Consider the following 12,349-nt stretch of genomic DNA (forward strand, 5'->3'; position numbering starts at 1 on the left):
CATAGTGGGTCAGATACTACAATGAAATGTATTGGATGTATTGGATCCAATATCTTGGATGCCCAAATAAGCAGACACTGGGGCAAATAAATCATCCATTTTCTCATTCCCCTCACTGAACTCTGCACGAATGGGAATAAACAACAGTAGCCATAAGCCATGGATAAGGGTCTGCACTTAGACCATGCTTGTTAGTCAAGAGTTCGGCTATGACAATGAGCTACAGGCTCCGATTTGCACTTCCGAGGAGGATGAAGAACATGAAATACAGTGAAGGTAAGTCCTACAGTAGAAATTCAGAGAACGCCACAACATTATATACAGTTTGAACTGCTTTTACTAATTTACACAAGGTTTGTAACAAAATACATAATGAGGTCTTGTTCTGCTTCCATAAGTTACAAAACATGAATTTACCATTAAAAAAAAAAAAAAAAACTTTTCTTATGATTCAGTTTTCTCAACTTGCTGAGTTATTTAACTCCAAATTAAATTTGTTGTTGGGCAGTGGGCTAACAAGGATTGTGGCTGCTTATGTCAGGAAACAGCTGGCTGCAAGACAAAGTATTTCATGGGAACTGTTGTAACTCAGCCGGTGCCAACCCCCACAGTTATTCATGACCTTCTGCCTGCACACAGCTCTTCAGAAATATCTAGCACATACTACAGCTTGGCACTAGAAGAGCTGAAAAACCTGACGATGACCAATGGGCTTCTCAGAGTCTGTTTTTGTTTTAGTATTTCTTCCATCTTGTGATCATTTGGTTTCTCCTGCTTTAAGTTATTCTTGGTGAAGTCCCAGATTTTCTCCTTACTAGGAGCCTGTGGTGGAAGTGGTCTGGTGCCACAGATGTGTAGCACCTTCTTAGACTAACAGACTGCAGTTAAAAGAGAAAAATATTGGTAATTATACAGCCTTGATCCTAGAATTTTAATTAGGGTAAAAGGATCCTTCTATTGCTGAAATTCAAGGAACAGGTAAATATAAATTGCTTGGCAACTGGGCTCCATTTTGTTTCAAGAAAAAATGCTTGGTTAAGTTGAAGACAGGTACTAGTCAAAAAGTTAACCTCCCTTCCAAATTCAGTAATTAGGTTTTGACCCAAGCGTTGGGAAGGTGGCAGAGGTGCAATACAATGATGAAAGGGTGGCAGCACTGCAAAACCAGGGAGCTGGCTTTGCTGTAACAACACCATGATTTCCATTCTTCATCCATGCTGCACTGATGTAATGACATTGGTGGAAAATGCTAAGTTTGACCTTGCTCAGAGCATATGAAATCCCAGTGCTCATGGGCTTCTGCAGCCTATGAAAAGGGGAATGTTCAGGCTTACAAGGAGACTGTAACCATGCCGGAAACCCCAGATGGCCTCATTTAGATAAGGACAACTTTCAGCAGGAAAATAAACCCTGTGTATATGAACCTTGAGCATTTGAGAATTATCCTCCACATAGACAATCTGGGGCCCCAAAGAGATCCCTAATATTTGCAATATGATAGAGGTCTCAAGAAAGATCTATGATGTAAGAAAACTGGTCTGTGAAATAACAGTGGAAAAAATAAAGCTAAGATTTTTTTTTTCAGTAGGAATATTGGGAGTCTCCAGAAACCTCAAACCACTGTCTGTTTTATTTTAGCTGTATCTACTGATGTATATTGACTGTAGGGAACAATTTATAAGCACTTTCCAAAAATTTAAGTGTCCATAGATTTACGCAGAGTATACCAACATTCTGTAGTAAGTAAAGATTGGCAGTTATTGAAGTTTGAAAGACTAGATCAAGGATATGAGATTCAACATTTGCAATAATCTGACTGGGGCATTAAAAAAAATGTTTATTTTGCAAATAGTTCTTATTTCTAGAGCCAAAAATGATTGTAAAAGGATTAGATTAGTAACCAGGAGTCCAAACAAGCTTATTCAGCTTATTTTACTGCTTGTGTCGATGACACTTTCTTTTGTCTTCATCCAGTATTGGGAAGCGCTTTATCATCTTCTGGTTTGGAAAAAGACCCAAGCAGCTAATGTAAAAAAAATATATTCTTCAGTAGCTGCTGCATGATTAATTTTCCACCCCATGAAATCACTGTGAGCTTGAAAGCACCCTAGAGCTTTATTTGCTACTTTATAGTCATCAAGGATCATAAAGCATCTTCTTCCTTCCGCACCGCTAGCACTTCAGAGAGCCAGTATGGTTGAGTGGAATGAGCAAAGGGTTGAAAACCAGGAAATTTTGATTATAAACCTAAAACAGTTTTTGACTTGCCTTTGGCCTTAGTTAAATAATGCTGGACTCAGTTCTCTGAAGCAATAGAGTCCTCTGTTCCAGCTAAAGGCATTGCAGGCTCCAGCCCGCTTGACACCCAGATCCTGATACCTGCATTATAAAATGGGGATAATAGTACCAATGTTTTTTTTCATCAGAAACTTTGGGGTTCATTAGTGAAGAGGAGTACATAACAGGAAAGTATTCTAATTAAGGTTTATAAATCATTTTCAGAAGACGAATTACTCATTAAAGTTGTTCCACATCATTCCACCTAGATAAGCACATGCAGGAAATCCTGCACATTACCTTTCCCTGTTACTATACCAAAAGCTGGCTTGGGGGCTTCTCCATTTTCCACATCATTAGGACAGTCCAATCCCAACAGCAGCAAATGAAAATACTGATGTGGTATGGTCTGGTGGTACTTAGAGTTACCCAAGCCCCCCAAAACAGCATCAGCCCTGATCTCTGTAACAGTTTATAGGATTACCCAAAAACAGGTCAGCTCTTCCATCAATCTGAAGTTCTTTATCTCCTGTGGGGTGAAGGGAAATGGAAGCATGATACATGGAACAGAACGATGCCCTGGGCCATATTCTCCCCTGAAACAGAGAGGGACAGAGCAGGTTAAGTAGGACCATGCACAGTATTACTGGCACCATGGAAATAAGCCGGAGAAAAGAATATGCATCCAGATTACATTGCCATGATGGTACTACCCTTGAGTGGCCTCCAGGGATGATCCTTAAAGATAAGGTCCTACCAGTTCCCAGTGGGGAAATTGAAGTGCAGGAAAGTCAGGGATAATAATATAAGTGTTATACAATACATATACATGTATGTGTTATGCAATACATATGCAATATATGTAACAACACATCCACCATTTGGTGTAACCTGCAAATTTCACATGGACTTAAAGATCTGCAAGGGCTGGTGCAGGACAATGGATTTGCTCCCTTCTGCCGCTGTGGACAGCCACAAAGAATTCAGCAGAATACTCAGAGAAACAAGAGTTAGGCAAGAATTTCAATATGAATTCCCAATATTGACCTGTGTCATTTCACCCCCAGTTGCGCTAGAAAGAAATACACAAATACATTGAGGACATGACCTTCAGCATTACTTTTCAGAAAATGTGTTTCTCCTTAACATCTTCTAGTTCTGCATCCACAAACTAATTATTCTTTGGACATTCTGCCAGGTGAAAAAAATAATACAGATAATTATTATAATGTTTTTCAGGGTGGTTTTGCTTAAAAAAAAAAAAAAAAAAAAAAAAAAAAAAAAAAGTCATATGAAGTTAAGGTTCATCTGCATCTTCTTAAAATGCCATTAAACACAATTTTTCCCCATTTATTTTTACTCACATAATTTTTCCCATCTTATCCTTCCAGCTCCTTGCTTCTCTGCATGAGTCTTCTAGATGCCAGCGAAGATCTTTTTGGCTGTGTGACTTTCAGTAAAAATGCAAAATAAAAAACAGCAGAGTATGGACTATAAAACACAATTTTAGCAATGAAAATTTCTGAGATACATTTCTGCCAATGTACTTTCATATCAAAAAAATATTTAAGTGTGTTAAATGTAGCATTAATCTTCATTTCACATTTTGGACCCATCTCCCTGATGGCCTATAGTTGCATAGTTCCCTGCTATACAAAACCATCCCTTCAATTTACTTTTTGTTCACTTTGCTCAGTTTCTGCGGTGATGAATTTAACACTCAGTACCATTTTCTTCATGCTTCTTGTTGTTCTCTTAAGGATGTCAATGCAAGCCACAACCTGTGAGTGTTTATGTTCAGTGTCACCCAGACACTGCCAGCTGAAGACAGCATTGCACCATTTAACTAGATTAATTTTCTTGAGATGGACCTTGCTACTAGTCTCTTTTCCAGCTGGACAGGATAATCAGGTTGTCTCAGCCCAGCCAACAAAGAGTTTAATCCTCAAGCCCTCGATCTTCCATAAATCTGTAGACAGAGAGCCACTGCTAGAAATTCTTTGTCGTTTATGTCATATCTTGTAAAATCTGTTGAGCCTACTTCGAGCATGTGTCTGTTTTGACTTTTCCTGAAGAACAGCCTCTCTCTGGAGGGAAAGTCTGAACTGTAGCATTTATCTTTCCGTGCATTCAGATAGGCAGTTGTGAAAGTCTCTTTCTCATGGGGATATTTTCCAGTGAGTCATATCTGCTCTCTCTGGATTGACAAGTTTTGACAGCAAAGTATTAATACTATCTTGCAATATTAGTCAGCTGGACTCTGACAGAGAGCTGAATAAAAGACAGGCCTTCATCCTGACATCCATTCCCAGGCAAGGTCCCTATTAAAGAAAAACAGGTTCTTTCCCTGAGTGATCAACAGGGATGAAGAAGAGTGGGCAGAATGTATTTCAGTGCATAGGAACTAGCAGCTAACCCTACAAAGCTTCTCCATAAAATAGCCTTAAAAACTATTTGTTGAAACAGCACAAATGCATTTTTTTTGATAATCCTGAGCATTCAAAATTCAATAATTCATTCTGCTTCATGAGCAGGGGCAGTTAACCAAAAAAAAAAAACAAGTCAAAAAAAAAAAAAAAAATCTGCTTCATGATCACATGATCAGGGGCAGTTCACCAAAAAAAAAAAAAGACAAAAAAAAAATCCAAAATATCCTTTTCCTAATCTTTGTTTTTGCAGCACAACCTGGACAAATGGAACAGCTGAGCTAAAAACTATAAAAGCAGAATTTCCTTCAAAGTGAAAATTGCAAATTGCAAATCCCAATTTTCAGAGATTACAGAGATTCCCACCTGGAAGTGTAACATGGAAGTCCTTCCTTTGCACAGTTATCAGCCAACACTTCTACCTCACATACTCCCACTGTCCCCTTTGCTTCTGCACATGGACTCTTCTACATCTTTTAAAATGTTTACCCTTGCAGCATTCTTCTCTGCTTCTCCATAGATTTTCCTCATTTTGCAAACAGACAACTGAGGCAGAGAGAAATCAAAGGTTTGCGGCGGGGCGGGGGTGGGGAGGGTAGGTGGTGAACTGCATAATACTGAAGCATTGTTACTGGATTCTCTAGATATGCCTGGATTCACCGTAGACGCATGGAGCTGGGTGCAGAGCTGTTTTTAAAAGCACCCTGCATGCCTGCTGCATCATGAAGTGCCTAACAACTCTCCCAAACAGCTCTGAATGATTTCTGTCAGCTTAGTGAAGTGGACAGTGTTACAGCAAGAAATACTAAGTCTCATACTGGCACTGTCTGCCCTTCATCTTCTTTCTTTCTTTCCTTTTTTTTCTCTCTCTCTTTTTCTCTCTCATTGACCTCAAATTATTGTAGATACTCCAAGTAAAACAGAACCATATCTTTTGCTGGATGAGGAGCAAAAGAATGGAAATTTTCTCAACATTGTCTGAAACAGCTCACAGTTGAGATTCATGGAAGTTGAAATCAGTCAAATTCAGACCTTTTTTTTTTTTTTTTTTAACGGCAAAGATGATTAATCATTGGCACAGCCTAAAGATGTCTGCAAGATTTTCCAGCACTAGCAACATATAAATCAATATTGGATGGCTTTCAGAAAGAGATGCTGACGTTCAAGTAAAAATGAATCCAGGGAAGACCTGTGACCCGTGTTACGTGGAATCAGATGGTCAATGGTTACAGTAGTCTTTTGCAGCACTGCAATCTATTAATTAGATCTTTCTGCTCCCTTCCCAGGGATCACTCTTTCAATCCCACTCCAACTTGATTCATAGAGCAACTGCTTAGCATCAGAGGTAATTTATACTTGAGTTCCCATAGATTCTTCTTCTCAGACACCCAGCAGGAGGCAGGTCTATTAAAAATGCCATATAACCCCTGCAAGGCTGGTTTAGCTGCTCCCATTTCTCATGCACGGGACACATGCTCATCAGATGGCAGCACAACTTCTGGAAGGAAAACCCAAATCCTAGAGTAACAAGGAAAGTCTTGGAAAATCCTTGTGACTACTGGGGCATCGCCCACATTGTGGAGCACATTTGCAGTCATAATGACCACCAAATGTGGCTGAAGCCCATTCCCATGCTCAAATTAATCTTCAGCCTATAAATCTCAGAAGTATGCACTGTTTCAACTATGAAGTACTCCAAGTGCCCTTGAAGAAATGAGTAATTTAGTCATAGAGCCTACACAGATTATGCACAGATCAATCCACCAGTAGACATATAAAGTTTGACTCTTCCTAAGCACAGTACAGTTATTTTCAAGACATGCTATAAGCAGCCTGGCACTAATATGCATAAGAAACACTTCAGCCCAGTATATCTGAATGTGATCATCCATTCTTCACTTAAAAGACAAGACCTTTGCATAATTTCCACTAGCTGTTCTCAGTAATCACAAATCTATTCTCTCTGGGGTTTTGCAAGAGACTGAGACATGATTGTCCTTACAAAAATGTTTTTCTTCCAATCAAATTTAAAATGGTTCATGACTATTTATCTTGTTTATTGTCCCAATATGCAGTATTTTCATTTACCAATACCACCATGGAAAGTATAAATTTGAGAAAACTTTTCCACTTGGTTATACCCAGCTACCAATTCTTCCTAAAGTGACTCTACACTTCATTATAGAGGTAACTAAAGGACAACGCAGAATCACCTAAACTTTCTCTATACTAACTTTCTTAGACCCTACTAGCAACCTAGGACAGCAGTGCGGATGTCAGCACACACAATTTTTTTCTGCATTGTGACTATAATGTAAGAACACATAAGTCACTTTTCAGCACATGCCAAGATAAGGCTAAGATGGTAATTTGACATGCATTACCCAGTCCCTGGGACAAGCAAATGGTTTAAATTATTTGGGGTTTTGGCACATAAGTCATTAAAGAGACAGTAGGGATTTCTAATATTACATTTATTTACAGGAATAATTTTTACAAGTGATGAATTAATAATGCACTTTGTCTTATGACCTCAAAAATGCACCTTGTTACAGTAAGGGAGATTTTATTGGTGACCAGACCTACGGCAGATCATTAGGCCACAATATAAATTAAAAGCTTCTTCCTGTACAAAAAATATTGGACACTATTTTAAATAATGTTCCTGCACTACTGTTGGCTGCTGGGCATCAGTGGGTCGTGCTAAGTGCTGCCAGGTCAAGTCCCTTCTGCAGGGCAAGATTAATTTACTTTGTTCAGCATATCTAGTGTGAACGCTCATATCAAAGCCAGTCACCGTCAGTTTCTTTTAGGTCACTACACAGTTTTAAAACGAAGTTCAGTTGCCTGACTTTAGTAGTATACTGCAGGGTGAGATGAATCACAACCTGAAAGTGCCCGTTTCTTCCCCCTGGCTATAAAAAAAGCTTTGACAGTTGGCTCAGCTGTGAACATCTGCACTGCAAAGCTTTTCTGCTGATCAGAAGAGCGCCAGCCTCTGTGGCTGTTAGGATGCATGGTGGCAGCTATCTCCACAATTCCCATTTTAATCGTTTGAGAGGACATATGCCAAAATATCATTGAATAGTATTAATAAAATTATGTAGGCAGCTACTGTCAGCCACATAACAGATGTTTAAGTGCTGTTCAAATGTCTTGGCTTTCTGAAGGATGTAGCTGTAGGTGGTCCAGAAGAAAATGGAGCCCTTTTTTTTGTGCAGATACCTATTTCCATGCATAAGTGTAAGACAAACACTGGCTTAAACACAGAGCTTGGAAGAATGACCAATCCTACAGAAGATCTGTGAAGAATTGTTATCTTCACAGAAATGTAGATTGAACACTGGGTACCATTATTAAAATAAGTAACTTTTAAAAATTTGATTAAATAAGATTGTAAAAGAGGTATCTCCTTCTCACTGATGTGAATAATTGTTTTGTCAATTGATTACTATGATACCAGTTACTGTGGACAAGAGGAATATAAGAAATTTGCCTTTGATTTTTTATGCCATGTAAATTACTTTGAAAAGTTTCTGCAATGCATTTTGTTAAGTCATTAAAACTGCTGCTCTTTTGCACAGGTAGGAAACTGAAGCATTCCAGTGTTCTTTTTACTGAGCAGTTATCTTTTTGCCATGTTTCCGGGACTTGCATCTACTTCAATATAACAATGCACTATGACAAACTGTTTTCCCAGCTTATAAAACTACCATTCTTTGAAGCTGATGGCAGCTGTTTTGTAGCTGTCATACCATATAATATGGGTAAGGTCACTCCCTGTAGCGAGCTAAATTACAGAATTTGGTCTAGTGCCAAATTCTAAAAGCAGAGATACCACATTATTGTGAACTGTGGTGTCCAGAGTTTAATGTACTTCTTATTAAAATCAATGGAAAGTTTGTTTCAATGGGGATTGGATCGAGTCCTAATTACATGTCGACAAATGCTTGTCGTATGCCAATTCCAGTGTTAGAACTGCTGTTGATTAGATGTCCTTATAAAGTACTATTCAGTCCTGTGGCCAGTAAAACAATTAATTTCTATTGTCAAAATTAAATTTATTTAAACCTAATTTTACTATTGAACACCAGATAATTCACCCTGGTATTTAATTAGATAGCAGTCTTGCTTCCAGTTCTAGCAGCACAATTTGCTACTTGCTGTGAGAGTGCAAAATTACGTGTACAGCTTTTTCATTGACAACTGCTTAGTGACCAGTACCTATCAGATGGCTTTGCTAACACAGCAAGACTACAGCAATCCCACTTAGAGTTCTGTCAATTCAAGCACAAGATATTTTGCCTTTTTTCTATATTATATTTCTTCCTTTGTCAATTATAGTGAAGGTTTTTAAAAATCTTAAAGTGGACTGCACAGGCATACGGTTAGGTTTCATGACAACTTGAAAACATTAAGCTGGATTCACCTCTTACTAAAACAAGCATCAGGCTTCCTGCTGATTTTTAGGTAAGATAGATGAAGACATCAAGGCAACAAGCACCAAAAAGAGGAAAATCAAAGTTTTTAAAACATTACAAATCTGTGTTTGATGTCACTGGGGAATTTGTTCAGTTCTTAAGAAATCTTTTTTTTTTTTTTTTGTTATTTCAGTTTCTACTATGAGACTGGTCCCATGTGCAAATGTGTGTGTGTGCACACGTGTGTTGTATGTTTCACAGTGATTTTTCTTACATCTGTTTTTTGATGGTTGATCTTTTTAATTTTATTTTATTTTTCCAACAAAACATTGTTCTCTCTCTTTCATTTTTGTCTCTGCATTTAATTTGTCTTCTGGGTTGGGGGCCACTGCTGGCTGAAGATCTATCCTTCTTGTAACTGAGACACAGCTATTTCTGTTTCTTAGCTCCTGCTGTGCCAGAGGATTTATTTGTGTGTGGCTATTTGTTTCTGGGCATTGGATTAGACTACTGAAGGAACGGTTTGGGAGGTAAGGAATGCTGGGAACAGCTTTGTGTTCGCTCTGCTGAGCTCTAGTGCCTGGCTTCCAAAGTCCTCGTTCTACCTAGCTCTCAGATTTTCCAAATCTAGCTGTCAATGACATAGGACACCGCTGTTTTATGAGAAGTCCTTGCTCTGCCCAGTTCTTGGTAATCTTTCAGGCACTTCCTCTTGTGCGTCTGCCTCAATGCTACACTGAGCAAAGGGTGAAAGGTGTCTTCTGCAAAATTCGCTGATTTATTTCTAGTGTGTGAGGGCAGAATGGTCTTATAATGAACAACTCTATGAGTCTTAGCAAGCTCTTTGCTTTGTGTACACACACTCACAAGGGTCTTCAGCTGCTATAAACTCAAATGGTGCCAGAAAATGAATGGGGTTGTGAGTATTTGCACCAGGCAATGATCTGCCTCAAGTTGCTTCCAAGTATATGACAAAGAATTATGTTCATTGACAGTACAATGTATTCAAACTGAAATGGGTAGGCTTTCACTGAAAATAATAAAAAGTCAGGCCACAAATTAAGACTATTTGATGTGAAAAGCAGTCAGAAAAACTTCAAAAGCTGCTGCTTGGGACTATAAAATTATTTCACTATCCATACTGTCTGGAGGAAATAATAAGGTGTGAATTAAACTACCATAATAGACCACAAAGTGGGCCCAGCAAGAATAAAACTTGTGAGTATTGTAATGAACAATAATATATGCAAATTAATCATTCAGCCTCTCTCTGGCACAATAACTAAACATCATATGCCCACAGCCCCTGGAGGTAGGTAGTCCCTCTGAAAAGAAAGTAGATGAATAACACCTTCATGAAATAAAGACTGGTGGCACCATGACGTAGACTATATTCAGCAGAGAATTTCAGTGCTCTGGCACTCTTGGTAACGGAAACTAAAGTGTTGTTCCAAATGCTTAATAAAACCAGCTAGTATGATCAAGTGTAAAATCTAATGCCTACTTTCTACAGTTTTAAATCTTCTCTATTTGGAAAATGAGCAGTATGATCTAGCAACATTTTTTCCTTCTTAAGGACAATGATCCTATGTCACTAGTGTTATATGAATACACTTCATATTACATAGTTTTGGCGTGTGTGTGTTTTTCTTTGGTTTTTGTTTTTCTTTTTTTGTTTTTCCCCCAAAGAAAATTAACATTTGGATAGTTTTTTTGATGGTATTATCAACAGCGTTGCAAATGTATCAAGAGAACTGGAGTAAAGAATGACTATAAGATAAGGCATGCATAGCGTAGAAACTAAATTAAACAAAGCAGAAAAGATTACATATGGTTCTAAGTAATGTTATTCTTCTTCTTAATCCTCAAATAGAGTCACTAAATTACACTTCCAGATTTAGTTATGATATTTACAAATGACTTAACTGTACATTTAAAGAGGGGAAACTGGCTACAAATGGGGGCAAGCTCATAATTTAAGGTCACGGTGGTGCCAGCACAGAGCAAATGCTTATTACAGGGGTATTTTTGGTCATGGGGAATTCTCTTTCCCTAAGAACAAATCCCAGAAAAGCATATTTTTATTACATCTTCCAAATCTGGCATTCAGACTTTATGTAAATATACAAGACAGAGGATCTTTCTTTTTAAAATGCTAGGAACTGAAGAGACAGCTGAAATTTGCTGGAGAATATTTCTTTTAAAATCATTTGTATGAGTAACCCAAAATCTAAAATATATTTTTTTAAAAATATGTAAAAAAAAAAATGAACAGAAAAGCATTGTATGAAATACATGTTATCTTACTGGAGGCTATATAAAATCACATCTCTCTTCCTCTCCTAAACAAGTATAAAAAACAAAAACAAACAAACAAACAAAAAAGTTCAAAACAAGGTTACCGGTTTTGTTTCCTTATAACTGAAAACAGAAGGTGCATTTTTTTAAGACTGTATCATTTCTGAGTTCCTTTGACCAATTACTCTCAGAAATGCTTTCTCATCTTTTGATATTCACTGTTCTTTAGCTTTTTTTTTTTTTTTTTTCCCTCTAGAGTACCTTTCATCTAACATCTGTCTCCTTTTTCTTGGTAGACAACCTCAGTGCAAACCCAGACCTTGGAAGAAATGTAAAGAAATAGAGTCCCAAAAAACTCAGATGTAGTGCTATGACTTACAGAAAATTAAACAGAGTTAATTTTGGCAGGAGCTAAATAAAGGCTATGTCATACAGTGAGCTGAGTTGAGCAACACTCATGATGATTTCAGAGAGCAATTGAGTCCTGATAACTCAGGTTAGTTTAAAGCATACTTTATTTCAGCAAACAAAATGTGAGTAAAGAAAGAAAAAGGGCAGCAGCAACTGTTGCTGGTGCTGTTAGACTCTGCCAGTATGAACTACTGTGGTTTAAAGTTACCCAGTTTTCAGGGATCGCTCCACAACATAAACTTTGCTGAAGGGGGGTTGGCTATCACCAACCACAGGAAATTATGTTCTTATAATAATATACCCACACATTATGGCACCTGAAATCATACCCAAACACATCCTTGCAGTTCGGTTTTTAGGATTTTAAAGGTTTTTAAGACTTCATACATGTCAGTAAGGGCATTCTTATGTATCATCTTACTTGCATTCATTCCCCCCTTTGGGGAAAAAAAGAAAAAAAAGAAGAAAAAAAAAAAAAGAAAAAAAAAAAGAAGTGTCTTGTGCTTCTGATTCATT

General features: G+C 37.8%; 1 long non-coding RNA gene across 1 annotated transcript in view; it reads left to right on the forward strand.

Moving 5' to 3' along the window:
* The window catches only part of LOC137855491 (uncharacterized), a 65,398-nt gene extending 54,650 nt beyond the window's left edge, over positions 1–10,748 (forward strand). The window contains exon 3 of the long non-coding RNA XR_011095758.1: positions 9,571–10,748. This is a non-coding gene — a long non-coding RNA (uncharacterized lncRNA). The remainder of the gene's footprint in view (positions 1–9,570) is intronic.
* Positions 10,749–12,349: the final 1,601 nt, after the last annotated feature.

Source organism: Anas acuta, chromosome 4 (genome assembly GCF_963932015.1).
Source record: "Anas acuta chromosome 4, bAnaAcu1.1, whole genome shotgun sequence".
NCBI lineage: Eukaryota > Metazoa > Chordata > Aves > Anseriformes > Anatidae > Anas > Anas acuta.